Genomic DNA, 17,792 nt, shown 5'->3' with positions numbered 1-17,792 from the left:
GCCAATTCCATGTGTTGGCACGTGATCCAGTCCACTGGACAGCTGAAACCGCCGAGAATATTTTTTTAACTATGGCTAGGCCATTTAAACTCCTAGAGCGAGAAGAATGAAGACAACTCCCGCTTCCAATATTATGAACCTCTCCAGGTCTTATAGATTCAGCGATGTGGAGAGAAAGGTATTGGAGCTAGGACTCAGTTTTATTCCTACTCCGAAGCAGCCAGACCGCAGGGACCTCCACATCTATCACAGGAGATTAAAATTACTGGATCATTTTAAGTATGAAAGCCACTTTCCTCACGTACCTTTTACAGACCCCTCTAGTTGGGTACCACGGGAGGTGGCTGCTCCTATCGAGACCCTTTGTTAAAAAATTAAAAATAAATAAACCCTAACCCTCCCTTTAACCCTACTCTCCTTCCCAACCCTAAATCCAACATTGTCCCTTTCACTGCCTCCACCTTTAATCCCTCTCCCAACCCTATACCTGGACTTCACTCTCATTTTAACGCCACCCTCCCTCCCACTCCTAAATCTAATCTCAACCCCATCTACAATACTAGCTTTACCCCCATGGCCCCTCCATGCACAACCAGTACAGAAACAGACAACGCCCACCCTAGATATCACTACAGACCCACAAAAGATAATCATCCCCTTAGTCACCACATTCTCACACAAAACTCAACCTCTGCAGCATGCACTCAAACAAAATGTCACCATGTGTTAACGCACATACCCCTCACTTAAAACCCTACAGAATCGCTGTGTGTAAGTGCTGGTCTGGAGTCAGTTTGGTAGAATTTGGGTATAAATAATTTCATTTAAAATATGGATCTTTATTTAAAGATATTCATGTTATTTGCATGCAAAATAGGTCTACCCGAACCAGTGGACAAACAATTCAACCTGCGGCAACACTTCAAAAGTAGCCTAATTCCGCGGGAAAACCGCGGACCTGGCAACACTGGCCACAACAGCTTGGCACCTCCTCCTCATGCTGGTCACCAGCCTGGTCACACACTGCTGTGGGATGGCATCCCATTCCCCAACCAGGATTTGTCGCAAGTCAGCCAACATATTTGCCTTGGTCACTCTGGCACGTACAGCACGCCCAACCTGATCCCATGAGGAGGAGGTGCCAAGTTGTTGTGGCTGCGTATGGATCTTCCACATGCTACTGAAGTCCCTGACAGTGTAAAATGAATAAAGTGTCAAAATGGCCAATTAGGCCATAAGGTGAACCCTGTTATCGTTTCAACCCGCTCCACAGTCTGGCATCTACACAATCTTTAGCTCATAAAAAAGAACGAGTCCTGCTAAGCTACCAAAAAAAAAGTTTGTCGCTGAAATTCCAGTCGATTGTCGATGCGTCTATGTTTTATGCAGAACTAGTTTCTTCAGAGCGTAATAGGATTTTGGTGGCACGGTTCGACACGTGATCCTTCTACACCAATAAGGTAGCTGCTTTTTGTCAACATGGATGGATATGGTTGTCAAATAGAGGATGGGACCTTGCACGTTAGTGTTTCCTATGTTTATTTTGCTGTGGCGGCCCGCCACGACTAAATTTCTGCCGCCATGGTATCAGAAATAGGGCTGTACAAAATTTTAGGACGTCTATGTGATTGTTAGAGTGCATGTCGGAGAATAGCATGGATACGCGCTTCACAACGCAGTTGAGATTGTGCGTCTTTGAGAAGTCGTATAGCTAACTTGTCAGTTAATTTAAGCCTGTTATTGTATTAGTCTATATTCTTGCTAATTTAAATTAAGTTAACTGGTGATCTGTATTATTCCCCTGCTAGCTAAATTGCACATGTCTGTTGATTCGATAGCAATTGCTGCCTTTGCTTACGTTTGTATTTTCGGTGCATTACTATGCAGAAGTAGTTTTAATTAATAAATAGTGGGTTTATTGTTATTTGCTACAGATTGCTTAGCCTATCAAACTCAAATGAAGCAGACAGTGTACATGCTTTCGAGTACCTTAATCGATAGGCTACTGACCAACGTCAATTATGAATACGTCAATTAATAATTGGCAGCATTTATGCCATTTAGAACATACTTTGAGTGGAAGGTCTCTAAGTAGCCTAACCTTATTGCTTTAGGGGAAATAGTACGAAAATATGTGCAATATTACATTAGTTAATAAACTAGGCTATTACATTAACCTGGGGGGGGGGGGGGGAGAGAGACAGACAGACTTATGTCGTTGTTGTAGCATTCATTCATTCTTCCACAAATGAAAACACTGATCAACCATAAAAACAATCGTAATGAAAAATATGAAATATGATATATAAAACTGTACAAAACAGAATAAGGACTCTCAGTCCTCACTGTCAGTGTCAGGACAGTTATATCCCAGTTCCTCAGTTTCTTTTGTGTTGGCACAATTACAACAACGACATAAGTCTGTGCAACACAGTCCTGCAGAGAAACATGAACATCTGCCTGTCTCACACGCACTTTTGCAGCCGCAGTGTATCACATGCAAAACACTGTCAGGGGCCGAATTTGTTACGTGCAAGGTCCCATCCTCTATTTGCCAAACATCCATCCATGTTGACAAAAAGCAGCTACCTTATTGGTGTAGAACGATCACATGTCGAACCGTGCCACCAAAATCCTATTACGCTCTGAAGAAACTAGTTCTGCATAAAACATAGACCCAACGATAATCGACTGGAATTTCAGCGACAAACTTTTTTTTGGTAGCTTAGCACGAATCGTTCTTTTTTTATGAGCTAAAGATTGTGTAGATGCCAGACTGTGGAGCGGGAATCATTTTCTAAAAGACTTTTAGTGGTTCACCTTGCAGCCTAAATGTGTTGTTTTTTCCTTATTACTGTGGGAGAGTGCAATCATCCAATCCACCAAGCAGCTCAAAACAAGAGTGAATACCAACAGAAGAATATTGCAGGGGATTTGGGCGCTTTTTTGTGTTGCTCATTCCACGAATGCACAATCCCTACAAGTTGTACCTCGTTGTAAAGGTGACTAATCAGGCTTTCCAACGATGTATAATACAATACCAATTGATATTATTAAAAGGGGAGGAATAATCGAGGGGGGGGGGGGGGGTTGGTTTGTTATGTTTAGGATTCAAATCATCCTAGGGTTCAGGTGGGGATTAAGGTCCCAGTTGGCAAAACCTGATAGTCCCTGCTGGGATAGATGGAGGTACTAAATCTGAGTTATAGGGTTTTCGACCACAGGTGAGATAAAGGTATAGGTCCAGAAACTCAGAGCGCAATTTGCTAAAATTACAAAACGCTCCTAAATCTGAGGTATGCCAGATGTTTTATTGAAAAGGGAAGGGGGTTCAGAGTCGTGGGAGCCTTCCGTAGACCGAGGTCAAAAGACTTCACAGCCATCATCATGTGTTACCCCCATATTTCACATTTTCATTTTTTTTTTAATTATATATATATTTATAAGTATAAAGAAGTATTTGTATATACAAAACACATGAACAGCAAACAGACTATCGAAAAGGTAACAGAAAGTCTGAGCAGAACTGGGAACAGAGAATATAAGAGGTTAATAATAAATATAATAAGGTTTAAGCCTGGGGGTAGTTAGGGTTGAGGGTAGGGTTAGGGGCAGGTGGGGTTGGGATTAGGGTTAAGAACAGGTGGGGTTAGGATTAAGGGCAGGTAGGGTTAGGGTAAGGAAAGGTGGGTAAAGTGTCAAGCCGAAGGAGGTCCCGGGAGGTAATATTCATTCAGTCCCCATGGATGTATAGAGTTCAGGCGTTTAATCCACGCTCTCTCTTCCTGTCGTCGAGCCTCCGTGGACCAGGCACTGTTATGTGCCAAAACTCTAATCCACATGTTGGTGCTACTATGCCCCTGGAAGTGGCAGGCTAGAACCGTTCTCCGCTGCTCAACATCGATAGCATAACGATGAGCAGACAACCTGGCTCCCACAGAGTTAGCAGTCTCACCTACATATAGCTTTTTGCAGACATGGCAACTGACCACGTAAACACAGTTTGTAGTGGAATTCGGGATTGAGACCGGAAGTTTGTAACTCTGGGTTCGGAATCCAAAAAATAAACAATGTGTCCGGGGAAGGGGCTTCACCAGATGGTTCTGTGTCGGGAGTTTTGCCCTTACTAGAAAGTCTTGTAGGTTTGGGTTTCTTCGGAAGGCCGAGATAACCCTGAAACCATCCATAGAAGGAAGGTATGGTTTCATTTCCTCAAAATGGTATCTGAAAGTCCTATGTAGTTGTGCCGTATATGTAGAGAAGGTGGAAATGATCGGAATCTTCCCCAGTGTAGAATCCTGGTGTCCAAGTCTACCAGGGGGCAATAGGTCCGAAGCCGCTTTCCGCAGTTAGGTTCTTGTGTAACCTCTTCTCTTTAGAGCCCGGAAAAGGGTGGTGGTCGCCTCACATTCATCCTCGGGTCTAGTGCATAGTCTGTTAAAACATTTAAGTTGAGACTTACTATCCCTTTAAAAGTATGCTGGGGATGAAAACTAGTCCTATGTAGAAGGGCGTGTGTGTCAGTAGGTTTGAAATACTTTTGTGTCCAGTCTGCCAGTTTGGGCGAGGTCCGATCCTTTAAAAACAGTGACGTCCAAAAAGTCCACCGACCGTGAACTAACTGTCTCCTTGAGGCGGATAGAGGGATGGTGGTTGTTCAGGCTCAACACCCAGTCTTGGAGGTCCTCCAGAGAGTGAGGCCAGATCCCCCCATATGTCATCCAGGTATCGGTAGTACTGTGACGGTAGTTTCGGGCTGGTAGAAAAGATTGTCTCCTCCCAATCGGCCATATATATGTTGGCATAGGCAGGTGCAAATCGCTTGCCCATGGCCGTGCCCTTCACTTGTAAGAACCAGTCATCATTGAATATGAAGTCATTTCTCGTGAGGCTGAGACGTAACAAGGCGAGTAGATGTCCATCAGGTCTGGCGGGGTCCGGGAAGCGTCTGAACCACTTTTCAACCGCTAACATGCCTTTGTCTGTATCAATGTTGGTGTACAGACTTTCCACATCCATGGTGAATAACAAGTCCCGGTCAGTGACCTGGAGGTCTCTGATTTTGAGAAGGAAGTCATAAGTATCCTTTATGTAGCTGGGATGTCTGTTGGATAAGGGGTTAAGATAATAGTCCAACAAAGCCGCTACTTGGGAACTTTCACTTCCGCAGTCAGAGACAATTGGTCTGCCGGGTGGCATGTGGCGTGGGATCGGCCAGGAGGTCTGTGGCTTGTGAATTTTTGGTAGAAGGTAAAGCTGTCTTGGTCGAGGTGGGTCGCTGTTGGTTAGGAAATGAACCTGCTTCTTTGAGAGGAAACCTTCCAAAACCATTGCGGAGAGAATGTCCTTGATAAGAACTGCCGTTCTTGGGTATATGGGATTCCTCAAAGGGGCATACATAGTGTCCTGTCCATGATGACAACAGCCGATCCTTTGTCCGCTGGCTTGATCACAATAGAGGAGTCCGTTTTTAGCTTTTGAAGGGCCTCCCATTCAGGGTCAGAGACATTGTTCCCATCAGGAAAAAAGATAGGGGATGAAGAGGAATAAGTTTCCTTGTCCAGGGTCAAAACATCCAAAAGAAGAGGGGTAAGGAGATGGGAGGGGGGTTCCTAAAACGAAGGGGGCAAAAAAGGAGTCCTCGAATTGGCATCTCTGGGGTCATTTGCAAAAAAAGAAGCCAGCTTAAGTCTACGATGATACGTCGTAAGGTCTATTGACAATCCCGTTTTAAGGTCAACGGGTTACCCATTTTACTTTGGGATGGGAGGGATATTTCGACTTAGCCCTGTGGGCAACAGTGTCACTTGCCCTGTGGGTGTGGACTCTATAGGTCACACATTCCTATTTTCTTTTTTCTCTTCTTCTCTTGCCTAAAACCTAACCCCTACCCCACCTGTTTCCTATCCTAACCATTCCGGTTATTTAGCTCCCCCCACCTAAAAACATTTTTTTCTAGGTGAGGATGGGATTCAAGGTCAGTATAGCACCATTTTACAATCAGTTGGACACTGATTACCCTACTAGTGCCTCTTCCATTATTTTTTATCGTGGCAGACAGGATTTCATGATAGTAGTAGTACATTTTTTTCCAAACAGTTTGACACTGGCCTTCTCTTGGTTCTCTCCATTTTTACCTCAGGACTGCAGTCTAGTCCCATTTTACAATCAGTTTGACACTGATTACTCTGCTAATGCCTCTTCCATATTTTTTAAATCGATGGCAGATGGGATTTCATGGTAGTAGTTAGTTAACCCTAACCCCATGGTGGACGTAAGGGGACCTAACCCCCTCCTGACCCTTAACCCTCCCTTTATCAATCCCTAAACCTGACCCTCCCCAAACCCCATGGTGGAGTTAAGGGGACCTAATGCCACTCATTTCTTTCTTGGACAGATTGCCTAAGGACCAACAAAATCTCTTGAATATTCAATAATGGATAAAAACTCCTTTTCATCCCTTACCTGATATGGGGAAGCTCCAGTTTAAAGTTATGGGGCAAGATCCAGTTCTTTAGACACCTGAAACCGCAGAGAATATGCTTAAATTATGGATTAGCCATCTAATTTAAGAAATCTTCAGGATTATATGTTCCCTACTGATTTCCAGGGGGGTAGGGATGGAGTCCTGGAGAGAGAAAAAAATGTAGACATCATAACATTACCAAGGATCACAATCAAAATACTTACCTTAAGATGATCAGTTGGGGCAAAATATTTCCTGGGGAAAAAAGTAAAGACAAAAGATCAATTTTGATCAAAAGTACAGGAATAAAAGTTTAGTATACTTACCTATATACTTACCTGTACACCTACCTTGATTTCCAAACGATGGGAACTTAATCCACCTCTCTTTTTTACTCCTTATCTGGGCATAATAAATCATTTAACCCATTAAGGAGTAGTGTCGCACATATGTGATCTTTCGAACGCGAGTCTGACAGCGATTCGAACATTCCAACTGACTATTTTCCGATATACTATTGCGTTTGTCATATAGTTTTGTCTGTCTTCAAAATTTACAATGAGGAGGCTAACAAGTAACACTAGCAGGTAGTAGCATTGCTACAAGTATTATGCTAGGTAGAAAAATAATTCACTCTGGTGGAAGCGTTGGAAATATTTAGAACTCACATATCTGGTTAATAATAACATGGTAAACTGAGACCTTCCGCTAACCAAGCCAGAGCCTAGTCTTAAAGTTTATTTTCTGATTTAATATTCAAATTTCCCTTCTCTTTCTTTATCTTGACTGAGGATTGATAGGAGTTAAGTGGTTGAACGATTTTAGAAAGAGGGTAGAGTGCCAGGAACGTCGGGCTCCACGCTGGCGGCCTGCAGCACTCTGCCTGTCTGGGAGTACAGGTACTCCACCCCCAGGAGTTCTCCTGTCATGGGAGGAGAGAACGTTGACGCACGCAGAAAAAGAAGAGCGACAGACAAAGCGCGTTTGAACTACTCACCCGTGTACTCCCTTGGGGCCGTGTGATCCTTAACCAGACTCTTGCCGAGCACCAACTGGCTGAGCGAGTGCTGCAGGTGACCACTAGGAGAGCAGAGGCTGCTCCCGTCCCTCCACTGCTGCGGTGCGGTTCTCGTTCCACGTCACCAGTCCATCCAGGAGAAACACCTGGAAATGCAGGGCGTTCGCTCTCATGCCTAAAGAAGGAAGAGGGGAAAAAAAGATGCGAGACCCCAAAAAACTGATTACACACAGATCGGGTTTTTTCTCAATTACCTTGGATGAACCGGTTGACGTGGAGGTGGAATGACTCCAGCGATGAACAGCGATAAACCGGAAGACCGACGCCTGCCGGTCTCGGTGTAGATGCGATACGACCGTTTGAGCCAACCAATGTTCTAGAAAGGCATCGGCCGTCTGGGTTGTCCAATGGACCGGATCCCGCCGTCGCCTGCGGAAGAGGAGTCCATCTAGTCCCGTCAGGAACCGGCATCTCTCGGAGATGGCCTGGTTCAGTACCTCGAGGCGAGATTGTTGCTCCTGGCCCAATCTGCCCAAGTAGTTAATGATGGGGACATATGTCTGCACCCGGGAAAGTTTCGTGGCTGACCTTGAGCAGCTGAGCCAACTGTCTACAGGTGGTAGTGGGTGCCTGCCCGAGAAGGCAGTTGTTGAGGCCTGCGGCCAGGATGAGTTTTCCGACACCCGGACGAGACTCCAATTTGGCCAGTAGCCCTTTAAGCTGGAAAACTATCCACCTGAACGTGGGCATCTCTGAAGGGGGAAATGCGCGACAGGTTGGAGTCTCCAATAACGAGCGTGGGTTTGAGAACCTCCCAGTCGTCCACCTTACGTCGACTGTTTGGGTGTCTGAAAGGCTCCAAGCGGGTAGACGGGCCAGGCCATATTCTATATTAAAATCTTCTGCCATTCCGCTACAGGTCCTGTCTGTCGGCCCTGACAATGAAGCACAAAATAAGTTAGTGTCCTATCAACATAATTGCACATGTGAAAGGGGCTATACAAGTCATAAAAAATCACATCTAAAATAACATCTTTAAAAAATATATTATGTGATTGTAGTTTGTCACATAGCCATGTGAAAGGTTGGATATGGAAGCTGCAATCATGACTTGTTTACAATGGGCTGCCGGGGCGTGCTTGAGCTCTACCGCCTTCTCCCCCAGTCCTGTCTGCCACTTCACAGCCTCTGCAATTAGAAGTCATGAACTTAATGTCAGCTCCAATTTGAACATCAAACACTGTTGCCAGCCAGGTAAGTAAGATACATATTTTCTATAATTTTGTAATTCTGTGATGATTCAATGATTTGATAGTGTTAGAATTGTCAGATACGGAAATTAATGCATGGATTTCATCGATAACCAACCAGGGCTGCGTTTCCCGATAACGATGGATCGTAGCAACGATAGAGCAAAAAACAAAAACATCGATATTTCTTACCTGAGTTTCCCAAACATGCTCGTAAAGAGTAGGCTAATCTATGCACTTTCAAGAGTTACGATGTCTTTAGGAACGGCCCGTAAAACTAAGATTCGTCCTACGATGGATTCTACGATCAATTTAGGCTTACGACGCTTTCGGGAAACGCACCCCAGGATTAGCTAGCTAACTAGCTACATTACAGGTAGTTAACTACTGTGGGCCTATTTCACTAAACAAGGCACAGGTGGACATAATGAAACTAATGAGAACTGAACAAGACAGGGAAACACTAGGGCAGGGCAAAAACTGGAACCAGGGGGGCACAGCTGTGGCCGAGACAGCTTGTGGTTATGGGACAGATCCTTTTTAGAAACGAGTGGTTAAACTCACGTTTAATTGTTGTACTCAGGGCTGTCCCGAGGAGTGGCAGCTTCCCCCTGAGGCTATATCTGCTCCACACTTCATTAGTGGCCAATGCCTGCATCACCCTCCTCACACACTCTCCAGGGCTGGACCCACTGACAAGGCTAAGGTGGTTGATCTAAGATATCAACAAGGTAGGTATAATATTACAAGACATTGCTGAACTGTTTACTAGAATTACAATGATGTTGCACGCTGCGTGTAAGCCATAGTTCCTGGCATCTCCAACACCTACCACTCTCTTGGAACTCCAGCACCTTAAGGCGCTCCTCCAGGGTTTGGAGTTCAGACAATGTTTGGGCGATCTGGATGTCCAACATTGGCACCGCTTGTGTGTGCCCTTTTTACGCCTGAACAGGAGAACGCGCGCGCACGCCCCACAATCAGAACTTGGGTATGCCTTACAATTAGTCCATCCATCATCTGCCGCTTTTCCGGGGGTCGGGTCGCGGGGGCAGCAACCTAAGCAGGGAGGCCCAGACTTCCCTCTCCCCGGCCACTTCCACCAGCTCTTCCTGGGGGACCCCGTGGCGTTCCCAGGCCAGCTGAGAGACATAGTCCCACAATGAGTTGGCAATGCTATTGAAAAGCTTTGAGGTTTTTTTTTTTGTGTGTCTTATATTTGCACTTACCTGGCTGCCAGCTGTTTTCATGGGCCCCCCACCAACACTCCAGAGTTGACACCTGGGTGGATGGCATCTGGTGATGCAAAAGTTTTAAGTCATGCTTTTGCTTCAAAACAGCCTTTAGGGTTGCCATGGCTCATGCAATCATTGTCACTGTTATAAACTGTCATTCATCACTTAACCATAATTTCCCAGGGACACACTGCTAGGCTGTGTGATGGTCGTAGGATAATCTGTACATAAATTAAAGTGGAATGTAGTTTATGTACATAGTATTGACCTATTGTGTTCAATTACTGCAGTTTAAGATAAGTGACATTGTGATTAAATTATGGCATTTATACTAGTAAAAACTACTAAAAAGATCCAACCTTTATTGGTCCTTTTGTCCACCGTGGAGTGCACATTTGGAACCATGCCTTGTATATAGAGCATACATAATGTTATATTACAGCAGCTGGCCACTTGCAGTACAATAACATTGTATTTTGCCTCTTTGTGGCCAATAACTGCTCCTCATCTAAACAGTAGTGATGGGTCGTTCGCGAACGATCCGGCTCGCATATCTGAAGAGCCGACTATTTTTAATAGATTAATACAGCCTATAAAAACTAAATGATTATGAAATAATGAATTTTAATTGTATTGAAAATAATTGACTAATTCAAAGAACAACAAAACAATACTTGTAGGCTTAAAGGCGCACACGATCATCCTCACATTATGTTCCTGTCAATCCTGCATGAGGGAGGGCCGAGCCAACTCACACAGTCAGAGTAGTCAAAACTCGGAGGAGAGCCATGATAAATCAATGCATTTTTAAAGATATGTGGTGACGGTCGAGTATGATTTCATTTCATAATTTAATTAAAATTGTTTTCACACCCATCATAGTCGAATTCATAGTTAAAACATGTATTTTTTAAAGAGCCGTTCGGGAGCCAAAAGAGACGGCTCTTTTGCCCATCACTGCTAAACAGAACGCAAATGATGACATTTTGTTGCACAGGCCCATTATTTAATTAGTATATTATACTATGATCAACTTTATTGTTAACGTAGATGTTGTAGTGCTACACACTTATGTGCCACAAAATCCAACACATGGTGGTTGTGACATGGTCCACAAATTTATGAGGACGTTTGACTTGTCTCTTTGGAGCAGAAGCTTCCTCATCCGTCTCGACAGCAGATTTATCTTCTGCTGTCTTGCTCCAGCTCAGCGCTTTCTCAAAGTCTCCTAAGTACAAAATGACAAATAGGTTCAATCAAAATATGACTTAATATGTAGTTGTGAATGTTTTCAGACATTTGAATAGGCATTCTAGTTGTTGCAAAAATCCGGTAACCAGAATCATAACAAGTTAGGTTAAATCATGTGTAAACTAAATCAAACACGGATAAATTAAACCACAACACGACAATAACAAGAGAAGTCGTAGTTACCTTGTGAAAATGATTCAAACAAGTAGTAGTTCCAACAACAAGCTCCAGCCGATAAGATCCGTAGCGTAGTAGAACTGTGGAGTGATGCGTTCACTTCAGGTATTTGTTACCTTTTGCCCTGACCGGAAAGGAAGATTACCACGACTATTGCGTATTTCCGGGCAAAAATACAGAAGTTGCGTGAAAGACGGTGGATGTAGATGTGTGGTGTTTAATCTAACGTAAATGAATGTGGAATTGTTGAATAAAAATAAAAGATGTTGGACGATTACCTCTGCAAAATCTCTTCGGAAACCCCAGTTTCAGTGAGGCGTTGAAATGGGCATGCGCATCGTCATTGTGCCTGACGTAAAACATATAAATATGTTTTCCCAGAGCCATAGAAAAAGAAAGCGACTTCCGTTGGAACTACAGCGAGCTACTTGAACCACGTGATAAAAGCGTGTCGCAACTCTTTTTCTATGGCTCTGTGTCTTCCTAACTTGAACATTGTAGTAAGCCTTTTCACACAAATCTAATATAGTTGATATGGCAAATTAAAATATTTTGTTCAAAATCAAAAATGACATTAAGGTGAACAAGTTTTATTTTTTTACAGTGTATAAATAGAATATATAGCCTATTATGCAATTATTGTAGTTGCTTTAACAAGCAGATTCTGATGTATTCCTCAAATATAAGATATAGCCTATATATTCGTCATGAAGCATGCATTGTCTACATTATACGTGCTACAACATTTAATATTGTGTGTGATTGAAATTAATGCGACTAGGCTATAAAAAGTGTCAGAACTGACATCAGTCCAGTGTGATCTCTATCTCTGCATGGATAAACCACTTAATGCACTCGAGATCCGTTGTCCTACGACCAAAGAGCGACGTATCGGCAATGTAACGCATGGTACCAAAATTAACGTATCCAACCGACCAAGGTACGACGTTGCGGCAACGTTATGTGTTAGCTGGGTAGTCGGTCAAATTAAAAACGTCTAAATTGAGCAACAATTGTTGATATTATGGTGCGCAAGTATTTAAGTAGCCTATATAGTTCTTATGTCATTTAAGTCCATAATTTCCCCAGGAATAGCCTAACTATTAAAACGTATTTCATGAAAAATGCTCAAACGGGTTTGTCCTCCTATAATCTGTACTTGATAGCCATGTGTGAATTATTTAAACAGAATAGGATCATTACCTACGTCCCTGCAAGCTTTTTTAAGCACCAATCCATTAAGTCAGTAAAATAACAATCAAAACGAATGAAAGGTATAATTTCTATATTTCTGATGAACCTACCTGCTTCAGGCACATGCAGAATGATTCTATTGCTCTGGAAGACAGAGGCAAACCGCTCACAAAGACGAAAAAGTCCCTTGTCTTATCACGTCAAGTTCCATCAGTGCCTCGGTTTTCATTTCTTCAAAACGTGCCATGAGTTGTTCCGTAATTCTTTTCAAATACTAGGCTAGATTGCAACGGCAAATGGTCGGAAACGTAGCCCTGTTAAAGTTTTCGTGTCTGTGGTCAAGATTCCCAACCAATGCAGGTTCCTACCTATTAGACTATGGCCACGCCACCCTAAAATAGGCCATGCCTATTGAATCAGACCCACACTGGTCATCCCACTGTAACAGCACCTCGTCAGACGTTGCACGGCTCCCATTACTGCATTGAATTAGGCCTTTATTCAAGCAAATGTCACAGACCAGGAATAACCCTAGGTAATTGTTGATTAGATACACCTGTGGCAAATTAGATAGGGAGCGTTGGATTGGCTGTGTTCTGATATATAATACTGCAATAGTTGCTGCAAACGGTGGTTCAGCAGGCATGCTGACCGTATGCATGTTTATTCTTTCCCTGGAGATCGGCGTGAGAATCGGGCAGCCGCCCGGGCGGCATTTTTTCATGTCACGTGGGGGGCGCACGAGCATAAAATAAATAAATAAAAATCTGCGCTGCTAAGCGGTTTTCTCTTTTCTATCATTTCACTGTGTGGGGAATTGGTAAATTGGCGCCCCCTTCAGGCACCCCTGCTTGCTGAGAAGGTGCCGTGCACAGAAGCTGTGAAAAAAGGGGAGGGGGACAGACAGCTCACCTGACTGGGTCTCCCAAATGGAACGGACAAGGGGGGGGGGGGGGGGGTCCACTGCAATACTCTAAATTAGTGGGCTAAAGTCAGTTGCACCTCGACTTTCTTCCAAATAATTTCATTCATAATATTATAAATATAGGCCAAAAGTTCCTGCACATTTTAGTTTTTTTTAAATTGTGTGAAATGGCTAATAAAAATATGTAACAACGATTGTGGTCACCAAGGTGAATTGGTTTAGTCTTGACTTCTGGTCGTGAGTGACAGTGTTGGGGGGGAAGGGAAATCTGTTGAGTGCCAAAGAAGATGGACAGGAAAAGGTCAAGTAAGCCATCAGGTGCCCAATTTCGAAAAAAAAGAAAAGAGGAGAAACGAGAAGATAAGGTATGCAAATATGTCTCTATGATTATTACGGTATCCATGTCTTGAATGAAGGGCTAATGTTAATTGGTGGGTATAGGCTAACTCTTACGTTTGTTAGCCTTTTTGCTATGATGCTTGCTATGCAACAACAATATTTCGGTTTTAACTCAACAAACACGTGATAACATTTCACCATAAGTGTGCTTTGCAACAAAACTGTTACAAGTTCAGTTATTTATTTTCATTATTTAGGTTAGGCCCTGTAATTAGCCAACGGAATTTTCAAATTTCAAAGACGAACATTTGCTATTTGCTACAACTATATTTCGTGACAAAGCATAATTTCACGTCATAACTAAAAGTGTTCCTCCCTAAAAGTTATATTAATATAGCATGTAATAACAGACATTTAGCGTGTAAGGGCATGTTTATGTAACCCTCCTATTATGTTTGGTGTCAATTTGACCCCAGGCTGTTTTAGCTGTATAGAACATAATCGGTCTTACCATAACAGAGAGACGGTGAGACGGCCACCGCCCAGAACATGGGCGCTCAACAGCAGTCCCATATTGCGAGCTTCCTGGCGCACAGCGACCCTGTAGCTAACCAGAGTTACCGGATGGCCAAGTTTGATTTCTTTGCTGAAGGAGCAAAGTTGTTGAACCAGTTGGCATCTGATCCCAAGTAAGCTTATTCCTAAAACATCCCTTTTAAACCTTCATAGTTTTGCATTGGTAAAAAAATAAACGTACACTGTCATAGATTTGTTTCTTTATTGCACAGCTCTGACTCTAGAAACGCCGGCAAAAAGGCTTCGACTTGCCTTCACCCGCTCATCCAAAACTGTGGAGCAAGCAATTTTCACTGCTGATCACGTCCTTCCCCGTGACCCTGCATGGTAGCATGCCAAAAGAACAGCGCGCACAACTCACCGGGGAACATGACCGCATCTGCTATGACAAGGGGCGTGCAGACTAATCATGTTTTGTGTAAGTAATCCATTCTATATCTGAAAGTTTGCAGTTTCATGTGTATATTTTCACAGACTAGTTTAACAGTGATCCTGGCATGTACACAGTCGTAAACTGATATGATGCTAATCTTGTTGGTTCTTCTAACAAATGAGAAGAAATTATACACAGGCTAACATGTTAACAGTATTGTACTATCCAAATAACATGATTTAATTGAGAAACGAATTCTTTTGTTTGTTTATTGACTTGTCACAGCCACATTCTCCAGGCCCACGGAGACCCCGGTCCGCACACCGCTGCCGCCGGCCACGCTCGGCTCCGGCCAGACCCACCTCCTCCACCCCGGCTGTCGTCGCGGCCACCACCACTCCGGGTCCTGCTGGCACTGACGACGACACGCAGCACCCGAGTCCGCGGTGGCCCCCGCGCCAGGGCTGGGTGCACAAACGCGACGACTGCTGCCACTGCTACAACCAGCCCTGGATCAGCTGGCGACCCGCAAAAGAGCCTACCGGTCCTACGAACGGGACACCGTGGCTGCCGGCAAGCTCATCGGCCAGATCGTCAAGACCCTGCACCACAGGGCTGACATCGACGGCGTCCAGCCGTCAGGGTACTGCAGCACCATCGATGGCTTCGCGGCCGTCTACCGTCGCCCACCAGGGAGAGCTTGGCGGAACCCGCTCGAGCTTCTCCGCCGGGAGAGACGCACGCATCAACAGGCTGTCCAGCTGAATGCCCAAAAACTCGATGGACGTGAGCGGCACGCCCAAATGATCGAATGTGGCCTTCACCACCGAGATGCACCGAGCTGGCGGCGAGGAGGGAAAATCCACCACCAAGAAGTCGTCCAGCAGGTGCAGGACAAACGGCAACCTGTGCACATTCAGCAAAACCCAACACAGAGCTTCGGCCAGAGTGTCAAAAATGCGCGGGCTGCTGCGGCAGCCAAAAGCCAGGCGAGCGTAAAAATACATCTGCGACCGCCATTTATCGCCGAACAGGTGCCACTGCGACGGGTGAAGGGGCATCACCTTGAACGCGTCGGTGATATCGGCCTTCCCGAGCCAGGCGCCCACGCCTGCCTGTTTGATCAACCGAATCGCGTGATCGATGGTAGTGTAATACAGAGAAAACGCCTCCGAAGGAATCAGGCTGTTAATGCTAGGGACCCGAGTATTGTGCGGAGCCGACAGGTCAACGATCAGCCGTTTCTTCCCAGAATATTTGCGAGTAGCCACGCCAATGGGACTCACGCGAAACACGGGAAACGGCGACTCCGCGAACGGCCCCAGCAAATACCCCTTGCCGATCTCTTTAGCGAGTAACGCATCTACCACGTCGGGCTCCCTGAGCGCCGATTGCAAATTAGTACACACATGAGTTACAGTGGGCACACATTCCACCCCAACCATAAACCCTTCCCGCAACCCAGTGAGGAGGTACTTCACAAAACATCGGTTGGGGTGACCACTCAAAAACGTCAGAAAGACGACCAATGTCAACAGGGGTAGAAGGATGGTTATTTATTTCATGCCCTTGCCCGCCGGTCGGAACCGACGCGGGCAGGTCGACCTCGGATGGGCGTCCGAGCACTGACTGCAGACATGAAGAAATCGACAATTAGGGTAGGTACAGGCCCCCTCATTGAAATACATGCACACGGGAGGAGCGGAACCAGCATTAACCACCTGGCGTCTGGAGGAGCGACGCTCCATGCCGCTGGACCCAGGCTTCGCATCACGGGAAGGTTCCCCCATTTTAGACGGCACCGTGAGAGGGCAAAGCCCAGTAGGATGGGAGAAAGACCCACACACCACACACGACAAGGGACGAACCCCGGTGAATGTGCGGCTAACCAGCTCGAGATCTAGCACGGACCAGTCCAGACGTATATTAAAACGCTGAACGTAGAGGGCTGCCTTGGCAGAGAAACCCTTGTGATATTCGTAGAACAGCGTTCCCCCGTAGGTGAGCGACAGGTCAGCTATGATGGCCAGATAGGTGTCCAGTTCGACACGCCTCCCGGGGAACCCCTCGCACAAGACGTCACGGAAAACCCCAAAAGCCACGACGAATTCCGACATCGTGAGCGTCTTAGTCAGACGGGGATCGGCGTCCCGCAAAAACACAGCCACGTTACCGCACTCTACCATGCGGCTTTCGACTGAGTCAGGCCCACACAGCAAGATCTTCACCAGGTTCACATCCTTACCTGAAAGGATCTGGTCGCGGAGACTCGCCGGAACGGCGGCCGACGGAGGCAGAAAGGAGGCAGCGGCCGGCACCGCGCTGGCCAAGACGTACGAGGGCCGGATCTCCTGCACCGCAGTAAGCACGCCCGCAGCCGCGGCTACGGGAGCCGCACCCAAGGCCCTGGCTCCCTCGAGGTGCTGGAGACGGGCATCCATGCCGGTGAGCGTGCTCCGCAGATCTATCAGTGCCGCCAGCACGGGATCGGGCCTCGTCACGGGAGCAGGAAACTGCACGGGGTCGGGCGGCGGTACGACCGAGCCTCCTGCGGACCCCGCTCTGGGCTTCTTGGCCAGGCCAGCACCCGCAGCGGAACCCCGCTTGCTCTTCCCCAGCGCTTTGCGGGGAACGGAAACCCCGGCATCCTCCTCACACGCGTCAATGAAATTGAGGTATAACTCCTCATGGGACAGACCGACAGGTGGACTAAGGCCCTTCTCGTAGTATCCGCAAAGGAGTCGAGGAACAGGCCATTCCTCGATCGGGACCGGCTGCCTCACCGCCAGACGAGAACTCCGACGGGGTTTGAAACCTCCGGCTGGAGGGATCCCCGCTTCCTCACAAGGTCCGTCGTCGACCAATGACTCCCCATGGAACTCCTCCAAATCAGACCCGGAAAGACACGACATACCAGCAGGAAGACTGAAGTCTATGTCGCGATGCATATGCCGGGAATCCCTTATATACCCCGCCCTATTAGGAGGG

This window comes from Osmerus eperlanus, chromosome 16 (assembly GCF_963692335.1).
Source record: "Osmerus eperlanus chromosome 16, fOsmEpe2.1, whole genome shotgun sequence".
Taxonomy (NCBI): Eukaryota; Metazoa; Chordata; class Actinopteri; order Osmeriformes; family Osmeridae; genus Osmerus; species Osmerus eperlanus.
This window is presented reverse-complemented; position numbering follows the sequence as displayed.